The sequence below is a fragment of the Macrobrachium rosenbergii genome, chromosome 18 (genome assembly GCF_040412425.1).
Source record: "Macrobrachium rosenbergii isolate ZJJX-2024 chromosome 18, ASM4041242v1, whole genome shotgun sequence".
NCBI lineage: Eukaryota > Metazoa > Arthropoda > Malacostraca > Decapoda > Palaemonidae > Macrobrachium > Macrobrachium rosenbergii.
The window spans coordinates 8,282,493-8,304,233 of NC_089758.1; positions in this window are offsets into that span (position 1 = coordinate 8,282,493).

The window sequence follows — 21,741 nt, forward strand, 5'->3', positions numbered from 1 at the left end:
GCATAAACCAAATGCTGATAAACAAGGAAATTTAGCGTGGAATTAAAGGAGATTATTCTCTTGTCAATTCTTCACATCCCCAGAGAAATACTGAAGATAATCTGAACACCTCTGGAAAAAACATGCAACTGAAAGGAATATAGCTGTCACGAGCAACTTGGATTTTGAACACACCCATCAGTCACCATCAGCATCATCGTCGCAAAAACACAGCATGAAGCAAAGGTCCTTTGTAAAATGCCACCACTCATGTCTTCCCTGTGTTCCTTATCTTCTACAAATCTCCACTCATTTCCAGCTTCCCTTCTCATACTTCTCATCTAAGTACGTCTGGGTCATCCGACTCTTATGGTGCTAACACTATCTAGCATTATTCTGCCTCTGATTGTACGAAGGACATGTCCAAACCTATCTCTATCTTGGTTCATCATGATCTGATATACTCGTACATCTCGAACGTCCGTCATCCCCTATGTGGTATTTTTTACTCTATCAGCCATCTGATTACAAAAATTCTTCTAAAGGCCATATCTTTAAGAACGCATGGCAATGCAGATCATATTGGGCCTTTGTAAATTTACTTTCTTATGCTATTTGTGTTTGTTTTTTTTTTTCAACATTTTACTAAATTCAAGTTCAAGAGAAACTGTATTTCATATCGTTCCTAAATATTGAAACGATTCTACCTCATTAATCTTTTCCCCCTATCTAGTGCTATTTCATCCCTTTGTGCATACTTTGTCCTCAAGCTTCTGTTTTTCTTTAATTTGAGTATCATCCCTCTTGAACATTATACATTATGCATTCTAAGAAACAAACTTGTAAATCTTGTGGTGTTTGGCTGATTAAAACAGCATCATTATCGTATCTGTCAAGTTTCTGCCGTTACTCCAATCTAAACCTTCTCCTTTATCTTGACAAGACCCCATCAACATTAACTTTGCATCTACTCCATTTAAGGATAATTTGAATTATCATTACATATTTATCGGGAATAACACTGCGACGCAAGACCCTTGTAGTATTGGTAAGTGAAAGCTGCCAAATGCATTCTCGTACTCAACAAATGCCTCCAGAAATGGAATCCAGTGGTTCTCAACCTCTTTTGGCCCATGCACCCTTAAACCATATGTCAGAATGCCATTACCTCCCTTTTCCAAAATTGTCTGCCTCGAAAGGTGCATCCCAAATAATATGCAGCAAAATACTAACACGAACTTGCAAGCTAGCGGAGAGAAAACCCAGCGTGACCTCTCAGTAGACTTAGGCACACTGAGTTGTGTGTGGTTCTAGAGCCAATTTGACCCTGCCAATCTGTGGTCACAATTCTCCCTCCCCTCTCCCCCCACCCCGAAACTCTGAAATCCCCACCCCCGGGTTGAGAACCACTGGGCTCCTGCACAGTAAGTCACAACACAGATTTCTGATCTGTGCAGCTCCTTCCTTTCCTAAGGTCAAGTTTTCGTCTCTGTTTTTTATCAATTTCTTTCGCTAGCCTATTGGGAATAAATTTACCGAATTTCCTCACCACAACCGACTTGAGTGCAATGCCTCTACAGATACACATTCAGTCAGGTTACCTTCTTTGGTACTTCTGTTATCACTTATGATTCTTAATCATCAAGCATTGTTTCCTCATTCCATATTCTGTAAAAAAGTCTAATTAGTATATGGCGGGTTACCTAACTTTCAGTTAAAATCATTCCATCATAGCCAAGTGCTTTCCATCCAAGTTTCGTTATCACCAATTCCGCTCAATAAAAACGCGGATTCATTTGTTAGTGCGTTCAGGTATTTTTCACGTTTAGGTATAATAATTAATTTAGACCCCGCCGCCCGCCCCCCTCCCCCCTCCCCGCCGCCCTCATATCTATTATTTCTAATAACCGACCTCCTCTTTCTGTATTTCCCATTACCTTCTGTTACCTCTTTCGAACGAAGACCATATTCTCTGAAAGCTTCAATTTCAAGTCAATGGCCTCCGTTGGCTTGTTCCATATGAATGGAGTTCATCTTCTGAATAATAATAATAATAATAATAATAATAATAATAATAATAATAATAATAATAATAATAATAATAATAATAATAATAATTGACCTAAATATACATTTTCCATCTGGCATCGTTTTTCTCCTTTTTTTGATGTTACTGTTGATCTATCAAACACAGATGAAAATTTGAAAAATATTTTTTGCAATTTTAAAGGACTCATTTGAGAATGTGAAACATCTTTTCAGTTTTTGTAAGGAATTACAAGACGTGAACTTCTGGACTGCACCTAAATGTTATCTTTGCAAGTACTCACTCTACCATACTTATTTTCCTTTGCTCTTTGATACAAGCCTTAATAATTTTTCAAGATAATTTTAACAAAACAATGTGAAAAATCTGAACTTGTGTAATAGTTTAGGTTACCCTTTTATCTATAGTTCAAAACCATCCATTTCAGAAAAACTAACAAACAAACAATATGAAAATACTGGCTCTATCATGAGACATCTTACACTCATGGCGATCCCAATCCCGGAAAAGATAGGGGGTCTCATTTCCTTTTCCTTAATTGACAATACAAGGACAAGCATCCACAGACTTATAAGCAGAATCTAATCTGATGCGATTAACTGACTGACTGAGTTCTTCAAACTGAAATCGTAATAAATATGGTCACTGATGAAAATAATTTGAACTAATTCCTTTCTGCTGTTTATCTGTGTTAAAGACTTACATCTCTTCTTTAAGGGGAGAGGAGTGACGCGAGAGGATACAAAAAAATGCGCTAAATCCTAAAGGTTATGATTTATCTCTCTCTCTCTCTCTCTCTCTCTCTCTCTCTCTCTCTCTCTCTCTCTCTCTCTCTCTCTCTACATTCTATTATGGGATGTGTATCCGATGAAATAGAGAAATTCATTTCAAAATTTTTTATTTACTCTTTTGTATAATTCTTAAGCCTTGTGTACAAGCATATAAACTAAGACAAACACTAAGGAATACATACACGCAAACACTAGATATATATATATATATATATATATATATATATATATATATATATATATAGATATATATAATCACTATAATCCCCCCTCCAACCCCACGTGAACCAAAGCGTCTCCGTGATATTTAGCCACCATGGTCTTTCCTGTGCTTGTATTCCATTAATCGCCACTCATTTCCAGCCTCCTTTCTCATCTAAATAGGCCTGGATCATCCAACTCTTACCGCGCCCACAGTAACACAGCTGGCACTATCATGCACTATTCTCCCAAGGGTTCTGTACAAGTCATCTCCATCTATAGCATTTTCTCATCTACATCTCGAACTCCCGTTATTTCCCCTTTACGGTATCATTTGTAACTCCATCCTGCCATCTGACTCCTAATATTCTACTTGAACCTTACCTTTACAGCACTTTCAAATCCACAAAATCTTCTACGCACAGCAACAGAAATCGTAACTAGACTTGAGCATAATCTGACTTCGGTATAAAGTTTTCAAATCTTATCCAGCCTTCTCAGTGTTTGATATGCATTTTTCAGTGTCACTAAATACCTGCTCAAGAGAACCTGTACTGGTCATAATTTTTTTTAAAGTATTTAAAAGATTCAACTTCATGAATTCTTTCTCCATCTCATATGATTTCATTCCTTTTTTAATACAATTGTCCTAATTACATGTTTTTTTTTTTTTTTGCGTTCTACCTCTGTACACATACAGTATACTCTGTTCAACACGCTTTGAAAATCTTTTGTCTGGTAGGTTAAAACATCCTCTCCATACCTTAAGTCTGTAAAATTTCTACCGGCTCTACAATAGCTGTGTCCTAAGAGTGTAAAACACACATAATATATATATATATATATATATATATATATATATATATATATATATATATATATATATATATATATATATATATATACATATATATATATAAAAAGAGTAGGTGCAGGAAAACAAGCAGATTCCAAGTGCAGTAATTTAATCCTACTTTTCGTGACATTTCTCAAATCATCAGGGACATCTATAAATGAAAATTCAGACATTAGAGTGCTTTCAAAACATTAGGCAAGTATATGAAAATATATGCACTGAAATACACTTAAAAATTACACAAAAAAAACCACGAAATTAAAATTATATAAAAATGAATTAGGCACTAAGTAAAATTACAGACACACTAAAAGCTATGCAATAAATTACACATACACCAAACATAAAATTTATGTAAATTATATATACACCAAACATAAAATTTATGTAATTTATTGCATAGCTTTTAGTGTCTGTAATTTTACTTAGTGCTTAATTCATTTTTATATAATTTTAATTTCGTAGTTTTTTTTGTGTGATTTTTAAGTGTGTTTCAGTGCATATATTTTCATATACTTGCCTAATGTTTTGAAAGCACTCTAATGTCTGAATTTTCATTCATAGATGTCCCTGATGATGTGACAAAAGGTCACGAAACGTTGGATTAAATTACTGCACTTGAAATCTGCTTGTTTTCCTGCACCTACTCCTTTTAACATGTTGAGAAAATTTTTCTGTTCTTCGCCTGTATATGTATATATATATATACATATATATATATATATATATATATATATATATATATATATATATATAGTATATATATATAATTTATATATACTATATATACATATATAATTATAATTATATTTCATTATATTTACACGTGCCATTTATCATTCAATATGCACGTTTAATGTAGCAGCTGGGCTATTATAGGCTTATCGATTTGTTTTCATCCAGGATCCTAATAAATTTTCCTTTATTATGTATTTGGTGTTCAATCGTATGACTTTTTAATCTGACGTCTATAAATTCCTATACTTCATTTAATCCCGAATGTTTGTATATATATAATATATATATATATATATATATATATATATATATATAATATATATATATATATAAATTATATATATACATATATATGTATATATATATATATATATATATATATATATATATATATATATATATATATATATGTATGTATAGTGCTAACATGTAATAGGAATCAAGATATTTTCGTTCTCAACATCCCCAGATAAACTACACATACACACAAACAAACACACACACACACACACACACACACACATATATATATATATACATATATATATATATATATATATATATATATATATATATATGTGTGTAACATATAATAGGAATCAAGATATTTTCGTTCTCAACAACGCCAGGTAAACTACAATCATTCAACTGATCATTAAAACCTCATACCTTTCTTAGGATTTCGTTTGGAATGATATATCACTCTTGCCTCGTTGTCTTGTTCTCGCCGAGTCTCAAGGATTATCTACGACCGTGGGCTCGTTGTGTTTCAAGAATCGCAGATTTTTTCTCGAGTAAATGAACAGGTTCTTTTGATCTCTAGAGAATACTCGCTAAATATTCAGAATTCTGATCCGCAATCGCCTACACCTTTGCATCTTAACGCATTACCTTGGCTGAGTCAACTCTAATGTTTCTATATTGGGGTTTTGCATTGCTTTTGGAGAACCATTAGTTTCTTCCTGGCAATAATACGCCCTCTATTCATCCAATTTTTCGTAAGGTGTTTGTAAGAGCTGCATGATTTTTCCAAAAGACAGAATAAGGATTATCTACGACCGTGGGCTCCTGTGTTTCAAGAATCGCAGATTTTTTCTCGAGTAAATGAACAGGTTCTTTTGATCTCTAGAGAAGAATCGCTGAATATTCAGAATTCTGATCCGCAATCGCCTACACCTTTGCATCTTAACGCAATACCTTGGCTGATTCAACTCAAATGTTTCTATATTGGGGTTTTGCATTGCTTTTGGAGAACCATTAGTTTCTTCGTGCCAATAATACGCCCTCTATTCATCCAATTTTTCGTAAGGTGTTTGTAAGAGCTGCATGATTTTTCCAAAAGATAGAATAAGGATCATGTTCTTTACATGTTTATAAACATTTGTCCTTCAAGGATTCTTTCTGTCTTTTGTGGAAGTGGACTGAACTCAATAACGTGGATCTTATTGGTCTTACAGCGCTCACCAGACGAAGTTCTTTTGCGTTCCTAGTCATTATTTTGGAAGGTGCCAGCGATGCAGGTATTAAGTGTCAGTATTTGTAATCATGTAGAATTAACATTTAAAAAATTCAGGAAATCGCTAAAAACTTTCTTTTTAGGAGTATCAATAGGGGTCTGGTGCGACTGGCCGAGGGAGAGTTACTGAGTTTGCGAAGTATACTATCTGAGAATTTCTCAGATATTTCAATCGCACAATTACAAGTTATATGGGGCAAAACCTGTTTTTCAAAACTGTCAAAAAATTGTTTGGGACGCAAAATGTAAGTCTAAGGCTAATGGAGAAAATAAACGCCACCAAGCAACGGTCGGTCGGTTCCGCCAACATGTATAAAATCCGAATGGAATATGAAAATTGAGCATTAGCTTTCTTTACCAGACGATGTACAGAGCAAGACCGGACAATTAACCTTAGGAATAGTATTGTGAATACTGCTGTTTCCACGCAAGGAAGATATAACTTCCAAGAATATATTTATTATTTAAAATAAAGTTATTTACTACGTACAAACGATTAAAGAGGTCCAAAAATACGCATGTAAAAAATTGTTAAGGAGGGAGCGTTCCACAAAACTTTACGGTTGACATGAATGATTTAAATCTCTAAGAGCGAATCAGTCATAATTTAAAAGCAGAATGCTAGTTTTAGACTTACACACACACACACATACTTTCTTACGCAAAATGTTATCTATTATCATTACCATTATGTATAAATTATGTTATTAAATAAGTGAAATATGTTATTTCATGAGGGCGGAATATATGATGGAATGGCTTCTGTATCATAAATGAATGCAACCATGGAGTGATAAAATTAAATTTTTTGTTGAGTACAGCAGACAAATCCAGAAAATCGCTTTCCCCATCAGTAAGGACAAACATTGTCGTTAATGTTAATGGCGTCGGTAAACAACGTCATTATTGTCCTGCTCGCGTCGGCGTTGTCAAACGTAATCAATTACTGCGACCCTGGACCTCAGTCAGATATCATATCTGCCTTTGCGTTTCAACGTTATCCAACGGGAAATTTGGCGTTGATAATTCTCTATTTCTTTTAAGTTCAAAGCCAAAAGTCAGAGTGGGATTTAGCGTAAGGATAAGATAAACACAGACTTTCATGCAAAAGAGGCTAACTGGGATTAAAGTGAGAGATAGGATATATTTATATAAACAGTATATATATATATATATATATATATATATATATATATATATATATATATATATATATATATATATATATATATATATATATATAATATATATATATATATATATGTTGATGGTAGGACGAGAGATGCGGTGAGTCACAGAGTAGGTGCGAAAATTTGAAATTCCTATGGAAACCATGGTTTCATGATATAAAGGGATTACTGAACCCACTCTCCTATATGGAAATGAAGTGTGGATAGAGGATACAAATGAAAGAAAGAAGTGAAACCTGTCGAGATGGATGGTGGTTTACGTCGAATTTATGGTACAGGAATTGACAGGACGAGAAATGTGGAGGAACGTACAGTAAATTGGTGGCTAAAAAGAGTATTGTGGTTAAAACGATGGATCAGAGAACTCGCACTTTGAGATGGTTCGGCCCGCTGGATATAATGGATGATAATAAGTTGGCGAACAGATAATACAATTCGAAGCGTTTGAAGGAAGTCGGAATTGGAGACTTGGAGAGGGATGGATAGACAGGGTTTAAACGCACTGGAAAGCAGAGGCCTCAACAACCAGATAGCGAGGGAGTGTGTGTGTGCAAGAGAAACAAGTAAATGGTGCAGTGTGCGTAGTAGGGCTTTGACATGCTGCTGGTGACCTTCTATGTGATTCTTATGTGCCTGTGACCATAGTCTTTCATTAACCACCTGTGGTAGGTCGCTGCTCGGTCTAGAAGGTAATGAGGTATCCAACTTCATTTCATATACTTGTTGTGTATAAACAAGACATTATATTCTGGTACCCACCCTTCTAAGGTGAGATGGCGATAATTACAATTATAATATATATATATATATATATATATATATATATATATATATATATGTGTGTGTGTGTGTGTGTGTGTGTGTGTGTATGTGTGCGTGTGTGCGCGCGTGTGCATATATGTATTCTCAAACACACATTGGTGAAAATATCGCCACCACAGAAACGGGTCCAAAAGTCCCTTAAAATTCGCCAAGTTGCTGATTCTACCTGAGTACGGATTTCACAGCTTCAAAGGAGCATACAAATGGGAAGCAACAATTGGGTTTTACTCCATCACACTATTACCTGCGACGTACCTAGATTGTTTTGTGGACTGATACGTGTGTAGCTTAAAGAGAATTATCTTTGATCAAATACAACGATGAAACTGCATTTATCACGACGCAAGGTTTCTTAGAAAAGACACAACTTTTCATAAGTAAACACAGGAAAATAAAATGGGCAATACAATGAGAGACAGACAACTCGGAGAGCTTGCATATGAATATTTAGGGCCACTGCTTAGGGGGTCGTTCAGTGGGTGTGAATTTTGTTATACGAGGTGAGAGTTACATAAGAAATTTATAAGTGGTATGGCTGCTGCACGTCAGAAGTATCCCCACTGCTGATATAAGTTACTATCCTTTTTCTTGATGATGATATTGCAACATCATAACGGCCATGAAGATATTCATCAATGGCTAGAAATCGTTTGTATTTGATCATCCACCAAACTTTGTTATTGGAGGAACGAGAACCTTAGGGGTGGACTTCAATGTCGGGCCTGGACAATTTTCCAACCCTGAATGATAAACGGAATTACTGTGGGTTCCTAACACTCCTCGTCCTGCAATGCTTCTACGCCTGTTGACGAGCAGCATGGTTTGTGATGGCCTCCCTTTGCAGATTAATATGAGTCTTAAGGATGTCAGTCACTTCCACAAAGGCACGACGTTTCAGACAATATACTAAACCGCTTCTTCTTTCAGCAGAAAGGAGAACGATTAGTTAATTTTGGAATTCAAGCAGAGAGTTATGGGATTTGACATCTCAGAGAATGTAGGTATCTCATGGGCAAATGTTTTTGCCAAAAATCGATACATAATCTATTAAATAAGTGCTGCAAAAGTGTAATATACATACAGAATAGGCAAGACGTAAATAATGTGAAAATGGTGATATGTTACACGAAAAATGATGGGGGGAAAATGAGGAAAGACAAGGATGTCATGCCTCTTACATATGAAATACACTGTTTGCAAGGTATATAAGGATAAAAATGAATTGAAATGGCAAGTAATGTGGAGGGCACACACACACGCACGCAGGTACACACACGAACTGGTAAACAGGTTAGTGTAGGCGAAAGGATGTATCTAAGTGCTTTGAGATACTTCAGTCATGTGTAAGTACTGGCTGACGACAGGCTGGCGAAAATATTGTACCATTTGGTTGACCAAGAAGAAGGCCTAAAGCCCCAGATAGTGCTGGGCAGACGGCATGGAAGAACTACTGGAAAGAATGGCCCTTAATGCCCAAGTAGAGCTGAGGCAGCGAATGACGTCCTGGAAGCTTTCCATACTGAGGGTTCATTCACGATTCGACAGCTGAAGTTTGATAGTGGCACAGGCTGCTGTGTTCATCTTTCTCTGGAACCCTCAACCCACTCTCACATCCCCTTCCCCTACACACACAAACACACACACACATACATACACGCACATATACACACACACACACACACACACACACACACACACACACATATATATATATATATATATATATATATATATATATATATATCATATGCTCAATTCATAACTATACAGGTTTTGGCACTGTCTGCACATACGTCGTTTTTCGTACAAAGACTTTTATCTTTCACACCAGTATGTCTTTCTCCTCCTCTTGCAATAATACTAAGCTTATTTACAGCCAGCGGAAGGAAACGTTGAGGAGAAAAAATAAGAGACTGAGTTTCCTCCCCATTGGACCTGGTGACAAGTGAGGAAAGATTAATCTTTCAATGAATAATCGAGATTGTTATTAATTGAGGCAAATTGACAGGGCGACAGAGATCGTATATTATTGAACCTTTTCCGAAGACCCCTGAGGTAAGGACCCCGGCCATTATGTCAGGCGTAATAATCCTCATAGAAAAGAGATGACAGAATGAAGAGTCCTTTGAATAATGTATGGCCTTGCCCGGAATTACTTTCTGTCCGACTGCGGTAAAGGGGAACTTCGGAATCATGTAGATAAAACGCAGGCATATTTGGTCTCTCTCTCTCTCTTCTTTTTTTTAGGTTTCTTCAAACTGTGAAATACCTATTACCATAAAAATTTTACTTTGCACCGTTGACGAAGCCCAATAGCTATTCCACTACACGTTTAATATCATAATGTAATGAATTTCTTATCAGAATTCAGTTACAATTTTGAAGACACGAAGACACAATTCATGAGTCATGTGATATGAAACTGTACAGTTTTTGATCAAATGAAGATGAAAACAGGAGCAATAAAAAAATGAAAGAAGTGGGACACCTACAGGGAAAGATAGAATAAGGCCAAAAGTTTTCTTTCCAGCTGCACAGTTCGGAATACCCCAATACCCAAAACCCATGAGGGTTAGGACTCATCGGGTTTGACTGAGAACGGTTCTTCCTTCCTAATGCAATGCAAAATCAAAACCTAATCTAAAAACCACCTGTTTTTCTTTCTCAACCTCCTTCCAGAGACTCTCTTCATAGTCATTATCATTACCCATTGTCAGTTACTTCAAACATATTTTGTGAATACTCAAAATACCGCAGGAAAGACAAAAGTATATACTTAAATGCGAATCAATGCGAATTGAAAGGATACGAGGAATTGCTTAATTAGCGAAAGTATTGCCTTATTTTCTTAACAGGAAAACCTTTTCTAAAAAGAAAAGGTTTGCTCTTTAAACCGAAATGCACTGTTGCCTTACTTATGTTGCGCATTTAACAATAATAAAACGAAATTTGGCGGATTTTTTTGGAATCTGCATTCTGTCACGAAGCCAAGCTACGATAGAATCAACATCAGTGATTTCTTACTATTAATGACCGACTTTGAGGTAACGAACCCTGCGAATTGTTTGACGATTTAATATATCGTAACTGTTCTACCGATATGTTAGGAGAACTAAACCAGAAATTCAAAACAAGGAACAAAGGAAGTCTTTTTCTCCTGAATTATTTATTTCTTATTTTTATTTTTCTTATTAGTGAGGCAAAATCTATGGGAAAAGTGAAATGGCTTTCGTTTGTGAAATAGTAAAATGCACTTCTATCACACATTGTGGGAATAACTCTTACTATTAAAACAAATTTTACAAAGCAAAACGTAAATGTACAACTGAAAGCATCATTACTTTACTCCATAGACATGACTCAGTTTTCATTCAAAAAACCTTGCGAAGTGTTTTAAGAGCTTTACCACATGGTGGTAGTTCATTCACGCCGATCTAAATGAAAAGTTATTCAGTAATATTTCCCAATCAAATGCTTGAATGTCCCATTTTCTCGCACCTGCAAGCCAGCGCCAACTCAGTAAGAGCCTTCACATAGTTCTTCAGTATCTATTGAATGGAGTCATTCAATCAGTGGGGTTTAACAAATAATTTTTGCTGAGCGTGAATAGCTGCAAAGTAAGTTATCAAATACTGAAGTCAAGTTGCTGAAGAAATATGAACTCAGTAGAGAAGCTGACTCACATTTGTTTTGACTTTACTTAGCCTAAGTCGATTACAGTCAAGGGAGCATTTTGAACAGCGGGTGGGAACTTTAAAAATCGTTTGGTTAAGATTTTATAGTTTGCAAAGAAAAAACCCAATTTGCTAAGTTAGTCATTACATGATAGGTGAAATCCTACAAACAGAATACAGTTTTCTGATGTGCGCAAACTACCATCTTCCCCCTCCAATGGCTTTTAGGGCCTCTTGTGACCTATGCCACTTGCTAAGATCCCTTCGAAGTTTCAGCACCAATATAACCATTTGCTTCTTGACAAGTTAAGCACGTTAGCCGTTCATTAAACCCTCAGCCTTTATCCGGGCTTCGGATAAAAGTTTCCAGGGAGAGTAACCTCCCATGCCCGGTAGCATTTTCCCAAGATGTAACCGAGTACCGGGACCTTTCCCCGAGAAAAGTGGGACGCCATATCTTAACTAACAATGAATTTTTTTTTTAAATATTCTCACTATGTTTCCCACACCCAAATTACTGACCTAACCGAACCAGACCTAACCTAAGGGCACAGCAAAAAAAAAAAAAAAAAAAAAAAAAAGGGCTGGTGAAATACTAGCATACATCTCCGGAATTTGCTGCCCGGTACAAGAAAGTTAGCAGTTCAGTTGACTTAACTTTTCCTCTATAACACTGAATAAGGCATTCCAGAACGTTACCGTAAATCAATTGTTTTATATATTCTTTATTTAATTTTTACTTCATCCATCCCTTCTTGTTATACTATTGTTTTTATTGTTATTTTTACTATCACTCAAGGCATCGTTGCTTTCATTTTGATACGTGATATCCAGTATATTTTATTTCTATTTGATTAACCATTTATCATTTCTATTTCATGCACTATTTTTATCCGTGATTTAATGCCGAGCCATGTTACTGAAAGAGATGGATTATGACAGTTAGGTAATTCATGATTAGCAATATTCTTAAAAGTGAATATAAGACTTGCAACAATTATTGTTAATTCTACGCAGTTTTAACTAATCCGATGGTTGACAAGGATATTAACATTCAATGAGCATTTATAAACTTCAGTTTCTTTGTCGGCAAATGCCACTAAATAATGAAATAATTTGGAATATTATAAAACTTCTCGTAATCAGAATAACTTTTATCGCAACGTAAAGTTGACCGCTAGCAGTTCCTGCTAAATTCTTGAACATTCATCGGCGACTTAATGGAGTCCAAACCTTATACTGGCCTTTGATATATAATAACCAAAATTGTATTTCGGTAACCATATTTAAACCACCGATCCGAAGATATATATATATATATATATATATATATATATATATATATATATATATATATATATATATATATATATATATATATATATATATCACATGCACACCATATACTATATGTGGCTTAGTGGTCATCGTCGACTGGAGTCGTTGGAGGGTACTGTGTCGGAGTGTTGGAGACACTTCGGTACCAATCCATTTATCACTAATAATTCCCGTTCGGTGATATTTCCGAAGTAGCGTGAGTCGGATAATAACAACATTTGTAGCTTAATGATTATATATATATATATATATATATATATATATATATATATATATATATATATATATATATATATATATATATATACATATATATACACAGTATACATACAAAAATATATACAAATATATATATATATATATATATATATATATATAGAGAGAGAGAGAGAGAGAGAGAGAGAGAGAGAGAGAGAGAGAGAGAGAGAGAGAGAGTACTTCAGTAGTCCGTATAAGCAGAGAGAGGAAGAGAGAAACATAACAACAAAAAGTTATCTGGGTGGAGGAGTGAAAAGAATCCGGCGGATGATAACAGATGTTATCTCGCTGAGAGAGGGGAAGGTTTCATACTACTGCCAGGGGCGGGTAATCGATGTGAAACTGTTATAAACGTTAAAGAAATGGGAGCAAAAGTTAAAAAATTTAGCCGAGTGGTGCAGCTGTGAGACCCCTTAAATGGTATGGGATTTTGCATCAATTTAGTTCTGATTTTTGTCTTTTAGCCGTCAGGCGCTGGTCAATAATTTATTTACTTAAGTGACACGTGAAACGTTGCGCATATTTCCCTGTATTGGCACATACTCAATACATAAACATACATACCTATGTATACGTGTATAAATATATATATATATATATATATATATATATATATATATATATATATATATATATATATATATATATATATATATATATTAATATATATATATATATATATATATATATATATATATATAAACTTCAAATTCAATGTCGTTTAATATCCAATTCGCACTACTTCGGGTTTCATTTATCACTTATAATTTCCCTTCGGTGGTATTTCCTGAGTAGCGCGATTTTGATATGAAGGACATTTGTAGGCTACTGTTTGTATATAAAATGTCACGGTGTTTTGACAGAAAGAAAGAAAAAATATATATATAATATATATATATATATATATATATATATATATATATATATATATATATATATATATATATATATATAATATATAATGTGTGTGTGCGTGTGTGTACGTATATACATGGATGTGTGTGTATCTATGCTTTCTTCTTTACCTCTTTTAGATATTCAACTCTAAATATTGCCGAAAATAAAACCAAAAACAACATTCAAGATTTTCTTCTATGGACAACATGTATAATAACAGAACAGTTTTTGCGTCTGCTGTGATAGTTGAAGCCATCGTAGAAAAACACACACACCCACATTATTTCTCCTCGAGCTAACGTAAACCCACAAAGCTTTGATTGCTATACGTTGCGCAGTGCTGGGAGTCTGCAAATGCCCGCATGACATAGCGGCCAAGGTAGTGTCACAAGCCGAGAAAAACACAGGTAAAAAATTCAAATTAAAAGAGAGGAAATGGCTTCAGGTTTGTTTCTCTCTCTCTCTCTCTCTCTCTCTCTTTTCAGTCTTAGAAATACAGAAAATGCCTCATATTTTTTATATACATTGTATTAAAATTGCTCCCCTCTCTTTTCGTTATGTTGCTTGAAGTCCTCTCTCTCTCTCTCTCTCTCTCTCTCTCTCTCTCTCTCTCTCTCTCTCTCTCTCTCTCTCTCTCTCAGGATTCTTTATATTTTACCATTGAAAAATCTTCTGTCTCTGTCTCTTGCTTCCTCTCTCTCCTCCCCCTCTCTATACATGCTCTTTTTAACTATAGCAAAGCCAAAAATAGGGAAAAAACATTTTCAAAAATGAGTTCTCCTAGCAAAGGCAATTGGCGTCAACTGGGGAAATGGGTTGGCGATGGAATGGAAAGCAAAGGGAAGGCAGTAGGAGGATTAACTGAGGGGAAAGGAGTTTCCCCTCTCTCTTGTTCCCAATCTCTCTTAACAAGGTGCTCGACCGACTTTGACTCAAACCTTTCAGTGACGTCACCCTGAAGACCTTTGCTAGGGGATATAGATTTGTCACTCTCGGCTTCTAGTATTTAATATTTTAACAGTTGATTATTTTCAACGTTTCAATAACTTAATACTGGGTTTAATCGCTTCTACTGTTGGCCTGTGTGGGAAGGATTCAACAGAATTCTGGTCAGCTACCTGAGCATCACTGGAAGCCCTCACCTGACCCTTACGGGTTGGTACACCTGTAGAATGAGACTTCTTGCTTAAATGTATCTACCAAATTTGTATTTCACTTGCTGCCTATTGTTCCCATTGTAAATCCAACTTTTTTTTTAATCAGCAGGTAATAATAATGATATTACATTTCGTAACTGAACATCTCCGACAAATGTTTTAAGGCTCATTCACATCGTGTAGATAAGGGACTAGATTTTAGATGAACCATGAGAAAACCCTAATTTCAAATCTGAGTCTTATTAAATAAGCAATTAAAAAGAAAGTGTTAGGAACGAACTACTGTAGAGTGTAAATAAAGGATGAATAATATTTGGCACGCAACATACAGAGGTAAACTGAACCGACAAAAACTAATATAAAACGTAAATTCTAATTTTTTTAAATGATAAAGCTACCTGAAACCTGAAAAACATATTCAAGCTGAGTTTTATCATCTGAGTTTGGAGAGATGAGCAATACTTGACAAAAACAGGGAATCTGGATTACCTGACAGGAACAGAAAGGAGAAGACGACAAAGAAATTGACTGACTGGTGATTAAGGTAAATGAAATAGTTATGTGAGACTGTAAATGATAGCCGGGTTACGGCGATTGCGTTAATGAAGTAAGTCCTAAAATGATTAGTTTGAACAGTCACATCAAATAGAGGTGTTTACAAGGTTTAACCAGATAATATGCAATACACGTGCTTTGGCATCCAGTCAAAAATTCAAAAATGGATCTAAAGTTTTTCAAATACTCCAAAATAGCAATGCGCCTCTGTAGTGCAATATTCCTTCTGGAGGAACCTGCCCTGCAAGTGCAAATCTCCTTCAGGAGCAGTGCCCCTTAGCACTGCTATCCTGGAACAGCCTGAGAGTGTCAGTTGTCACTCAGTTATCAGGAAACTGGACTAATGACCAGAGCAGAAACAAGAATGCCAAGAGCATACAGCCACTTCTGGGATAATCCCCCTCATTGTATCATCAGTCAGTGAACATTCACTGACTGAAGTGGCAGGCTGAGCATGGCCCCTAGCCTTAAAACTCACCCCACCCAGCCTCTTGTCATCCATGAATTACGAGTTTCATCTAGATCTTGACTACTTTCTGCACATCGACATCGTTAATGGAATCTCTATGTCAAGTATGAATACGATCTTAAAATTCAAACGTTATGGCCAAAGTAAAATTACTACGTGACTTGACTATGACCTCAACGTCACGTAATAAACTGTAACCAACACCTCACAAAAAGGCTGCATAAGTGGACCTTTTTACGATATATATATATATATATATATATATATATATATATATATATATATATATATATATATATAATATCATTACCATGTCATATAAAAAAATATGCGGGATTAAACACGTATAACTTTCGCTTGCTACAGACAAGCTTCATCTGACTAAAATATTAGAAGAAAAGGTACATAAATACTTCGTAGAAACATAAAACTAAACTAGGAATAGAGTAAAAAAAAGTTATCGACGTTAAGCAGGAACTGAATCAAGTGACAAATAGGTTTTTAAAACGTGAATAGCCAGGTCCGTGAAAATTACATAAGCATCACGCTCTCGACTCCTTTCTAAAGGTCTCCATAATAACACGTCACTAGCATTAGTACCCACGGTCAGAACCAGCCCTGTATCAGGGAAGCTCTTTCCACCTCCACCCCGCCTTTGGTGTAGTGATGTCTTACCCGCCCCCCAAAAGATTTCTTTTTTTAGATAGTAAGCCATATGTATACCAAGTTTGGTTGAAATTGCTCAATGCGTTTTAGAGTTATCCTGGAACACACACACACACATACATAAATCGATTATATATATATATATATATATATATATATATATATATATATATATATATATGTGTGTGTGTGTGTGTGTATATATAATGTATAAATATATATATATATATATATATATATATATATATATATATATATATATATATATATATATATATATGTATATATATAATGTATTTTAGGAAAGAAGCGTTGGATTGTGTAAAAACATTGCGAGCGAGGACGTCAAATTCTTTGTTTCTAGCTGCACGAATGGTTTCGACTCTTGCGGAATACACCAGGGGTTACAAAGCCGCCTCCTTTCATAAATAACAAGTGCTATTACGCCGTGGATATGCATATAAACAGACAAGGCTAATTCCTTCGAGATAAACAAACCCGCAACGCCCAAAGACACTCCAGTTCTGAAGAGAAAAATATGTTCCCTTCCGTCTGATTATCATTTCTATGATTCCACCCCGCAAAGGAATGTCATTCCGAGGCATGCATGCGGGGAACGCCAAGACTTGATTGCATTATGTTTGCAGCAGACTATGTCACCTTCTCTCTCTCTCTCATATTTATATTCATTGTTTCTTATTAACTAATAAGACTCATTGATGAAGACGATAATTGCAATAATGTTCTATCTACTTTAATGTGCTGAATAATTAAGTAGGCTGCTACCACCACTTCACGGAATCATAAAAAGTGGCAACGAGGAATGGAATGAAAAAAATTTCGGCACAAAAAATTTAATAATCGCCTGAATTGTTATCTTTAAAAAATTCCACATTTATTCGAATAGAGTGACTGTAACACCTTATTCTTCATGAATACCTCACGTATTGCAGAGGAAAGAATGGCGGAACGAGGATATATACATGGACATTCTCCTCACGGCTTTTACCAGCTTCAACCTTGTTGACAACGAAGATACACGAGGTCAATCCTCCAGCATATATCTAATATAGCTACAATGAGGGACCACTCTCACTGATGGCTCTGTCGTCGCAACACATTTCCGAAAAATAGCCAAAATAAGTCAAATAAGAGAAAGAATCCAGCCTCTTCCGTTATTCAATTCCCCTTAATGTAAATATCGGTACAAAAAGTTAAGTATATCGTAAATATCGGTACAAAAAAGTTAAATATATCTTAGTTTAACCTGACCATTAAGCTGATTAACAACTCTCCTAGGGCTGGCCCGAAGGATTAGATTTATTTTACGTGGCTAAGAACCAACTGGCTACCTAGCAACGGGACATACAGCTTATCGTGGAATCCGAATCACATTATGACGAGAAATGAATTTCTATCACCAGAAATAAATTCCTCTAATTCTTCATTGGCCGGTCGGAGAGTCGAACAATATAAATATCACCATAAATATAAAAGGCAAGATTCGTTTTTTTTTTATTTCGCCTCTCCCTATTTTGGGGGTCGGGGGGTGAGTGATTGACTGCAAATTATCTGGAGTTACAACTAAAGGTGCAACTGACGCAGAGCTGGTTTGACCAATTTCCTAAAAATGGGGATGCGGTTTCCGGACAAACTCACGGCGGTATAGTGAAGAAGAAAATTAATATACAAGGTACCATAAAGCATAAAGTATATTTAAACGTCAAAAAAAAAATAGCCAGAAAGCTGTGCAATAAAAGCGTTCTTAAACATGTCTCAAGCGCTAAAAACGAAGCAGGAGACTTTAATCTGCACACAAGCTGCATCATATAATCATCAAATCATAATTAACGAACTTGTAAAAAAGCTAAAATGATAAGCCGCTACAATAAAGTTTATCAAGTTTAAGCTCCAGGAAGGTACGATGCAATGTATTGCTTGGTGCAGAGATTTGCAGAAATGATTACCGCAATAATAACTATGGTATGAAGATTAACCCCAACGTCGGGCAATGTTGAAAAACGCTTTATGTGGCGATTTACAAAAGAAACATCCCCTGAGCTGAGTAAACTGAAACTAAAGTACTTTTTACTATGACTGCAAGCGGATGGAGAGATGGAGTTACTGCCTGATGAGGCTTCTAAGCCCAGATAAAAGAGGAGGGTTCAGGTTTGGGTTAACGCCTCTAACCTGTACAGGCAATTTTTAATTAAACCTCCAACGAATCTTAGAAGACTGGTGCAAGTGGCAATCGATCAAATTAACCATGACTCTTTCCATTTTTTCCGATGTCGTAGCCATTCACCTCCCACGGTTCGCGACACTTCATTCACGCAGATCATCTCAATATTTTATTCTATAATCTTTTCGCATGCAAGAGCACCTCACCACTTTGTCCCATGGAGGTCTCATTTGATACCCGAATTAATGAATGCCCTTGGCACTAAACGACCTGGGCTAAGTCAAGTGAAAACAATTAAGCTGAGTCAGCTCCTCTCCCAAGTTCATCTTTCTCCAGGCAACTTGCCATTAATCTTAGATAACTTGCTTTGCAACTGTTCACGCTCAGCAAAAATTATTTACTCAGACCCGGGGATGGATGAGACAACCTTCTGGAAACAACCTCCTGGAAAGTCTCCAGGCAATGAGAATTGAGGACCCACATGATGACTGGATTGAGATAACGCAAGCAAAGTGCCGTGGAGGAGTCTGGTAAGAGCCAAGGAACTGAGAGAGAGAGAGAGAGAGAGAGAGAGAGAGAGAGAGAGAGAGGGCAAGTGAATGACAGCTTATTTCCATCTGTATTGTGTATGATGCAGTTTTCACTGTGGTAAAACTTTCAAATCACTTGGCCCGCATTTTGGAAATGAAAATACGATGTCAGGTATTTCGAGGAAGATTCTCTCGGGTTAAAATTAGCATCACTTTTAACAGAGAATTAAACTCCTCAGGTGGTGCACGAGCCGTTCCTAAAAGCAATATTTTGTTTTAGTTTGTATGAATCTATTTTAGCGTTGCGAGTTTTCACAATGATTGACTGGAATGCATTTTATTACTCTTCACGAAAACTTATTCCACTCTTTTCCTGGATTTACAGCTCCGGTAGAAATAAAAATAAACATTAGAATGAAAGAGCGACAGACTGTGAAAAGTACTCTTTTATTTCTTCACTCTTTAATTTTTGTCTTGGTTCTGCTCCATAACGCTAGAATAACTGCAATGCATTTACAGATATTTAATCAATTTTCGTTGTTCTAAGACTGAAAATCATTAATCAACTGTAACAACAGTACACATGACCGGTTCATTTCATCTGGGATCACGGTGTAAATGCATATAACGCAAATGCGGAAACCATTATCTTAACAACGAAAGACTTTCCTTAGATCAAACAATCCCTTTCTGAACACAGGGTAGAGCTCAGGACCATTTCGTAACTCCCCATCTTTCTGTGCAGTTTATCAGAACTTGAACCAAAAAAGTACACTTTTTTCCAAAGTCTATTGCTCATTTTTAACGCAAAAAATAAAGTTACAGGGTAAATGACCACAGATAATAAAAGGAAGGTTCTACGATCAGACAGAAGAAAAACCAATGCTTCTTCAAATCTGGGGAATCTAAGGAATACTGTCCATAGTTTGTTTGTCTTGAGTGGAATAACGTAGGCAGCCTAAAGCTACTTCAAATTGGCTTTGGCATTCACTTTTCGTTTGTTTCTTTAATGTTTCCGCTTCAACTTGTCAGACTTCTTTAATCTTGTCTAATTTCAATTTCCACCGATAATCTAATATCACATATCACCTGTGAGGCTTCACCCATAGTACTAGGGCGGATTTTGAAGCAAAATAAATACAAACTGTAACCATTTCTTAATAAATCGCATTAAAGAATATAATGTAGCCCAAACAAAGAGAAGAGGGATCATTGCGTTTAGGCAAACGTTTTCAGAGAGAGAGAGAGAGAGAGAGAGAGAGAGAGAGAGAGAGAGAGAGAGAGATAGCAATTTAAATTCTTAATGCTGAGGTTCCCCTTTACCACAGTCAGTATTAAGTCCTGGCATGGCCATACATTATTCAATGGACTTTTTATCCTTTTCATTTCTTCCTTTATGAGGATTATGACGCCTGACTGAATGGTAGGGTCCTTAACTCTGGGGTCTCCGGGAAGGAGCTCGATAATCTACGATCTCTGTCGCCCTGTCAATTTACCTCAATTAATAACAATCTCGATTATTCATCTGAAAATTAATCTTTCCTCGCTTGTCACCACGTCCACTGAGAAGGGCATCCAGTCTATTATTTTTTTTTCTCACCCCTTTCTTCCTCCAACTGAGGATAAGCTTCGTATTATCTGCTATGGTGAAAGCAAAATAAACATAATATACCCAAATTAAGTTCATTCACTCAGCATAACGAATATAAATAAAAAACCAAATTCACATGTTTAAAAATAGGCACTTTACACAAAACACACACACACACACACACACACATATATATATATATATATATATATATATATATATATATATATATATATATATATATATATATATATACTTTCTTTTTCTTCTTGGTTTATTCCTTA